Here is a 1,628-nt window from a genome sequence, read left to right on the forward strand (position 1 = left end):
ATGTATGCCGATGATGTGAAACTTTTTAAAACATTGTTCTCTATCGAGGAAAGGTCTTTATAGTGCAAATTATATGCCACTAAACCGTAAAAATGTGAAGTTATGTGTTTCTCTCGAAGGGGAGTCCAACCAGCTGTTTATTCAATATCAAATTAAGATCTGGAGCAGGTATCCAATTTTGTCGATCTTGGTATCACAATGGATTCCAAACTCAATTTCAACCTTCATATAAATGTAGTCAATAAAGGTGTTTGGCGCACGCCACAAATCGGAGGAGAAGCTGGGTCAAACACTAACATATGTGTAAGCGCCAATCTATTATTATTATTATTATTATTATTATTATTATTATTATTATTATTATTATTATTATTATTATTATTATTATTATTACTAGAATACGGATCTATTGTCTGGAATCCCCATTACCAAGTTCATTCAGAAAGGACTGAACCAATTCAAACACAATTCTTGCTTTTTGCATTGCGTGATTTTAACTGGGATTCAGACTACAATCCCCCCCTTACAATAGTCGTCTAAAGCTAATAAATTTGCCTACACTCGCAAGTCGTGGAGAAATGATAGATATAATCATAGTGTAATAAGCAAAGTGAAATCAATATATGACATATTTATTTTTTATACGCTTATATGACAACGGTTTCGTCATTGCGTTAACCCATTTGAAACTAGCAACATTATAAATTAATTTCAAATTAATTTGATTTCAAATCAAAAAATGATTGTTTTAGAAATTAAAGAACAAAAAAAAATCGTTTAAAATGCCAGATACTTGCTGTTTATGCAGAAGCACCCACAACGGTACCATCAAAGATGTTACCTGCTATTTAATCAGATGGGAGGTAATGATCAAAGTGTGGGTATGTTCTCAAATGCATTAGTGCAAAAGCATATCGTGACTCGGAAGGTGCCTTGATTCCTTTTGGGGACGATCACCATAGCTGGGCTCTAAGCTACCGGCGGGGTCGGCAGGTCGCGGATAGCCGGACGGCCTGTAGTAGCAGGTTAGTTGCGAAATAAGTCTAAACGAATAAGTAACCTCCGACGATGAGCGACTGGAATGGAGGACGCTGTTCAAAAGCTAGCAAGTCCGATGAAGTTCCTGTGACAGTGGCGAGTCAACACAGCCTCTTTGAAGTATGTATCCCCCTCATCATGCATGGGCTTCATGAGTAACAAAATCCAGGCGCGACGGACCCACAGTGGGCGGCTTCCTGGTCAGCGTCTGTTCACCATGTCAGGTGCGGCTGATATTGTAACCTGTCCGGTACACGTCGCGGCGCACTGGGAGTCCCTTGAAATCTCGATAGCGACTTCTCCGCTGGTGGGACGAAGAGGGTGATGCGAGCCTGCTCTGCCGAGGTGTCAGCCGCGGTGTGTATCAGTAACCAGCCCCTTCGGGCCCTGGTCAGGAAGTGTGCATTGGACGCAGGAGTGCCGGCGTTACTCCGGGCGAGCGCCGGTCCGTCCGTGTTTTCCGGGACTAATAAAGCGAAGGACAGGCCTCAGGGAACTGGGGTAGGGCATCGTCCCCGAGGGTATACCCGTTCCTGTTTATTTCGGCCCGCCCCCCTGCACACAATACGCTGGAGAACATAAATGACTGG

This window comes from Rhagoletis pomonella, unplaced genomic scaffold (genome assembly GCF_013731165.1).
Source record: "Rhagoletis pomonella isolate Grant_MI unplaced genomic scaffold, Rhpom_1.0 Rhpom_scaffold_00016, whole genome shotgun sequence".
Lineage (NCBI taxonomy): Eukaryota > Metazoa > Arthropoda > Insecta > Diptera > Tephritidae > Rhagoletis > Rhagoletis pomonella.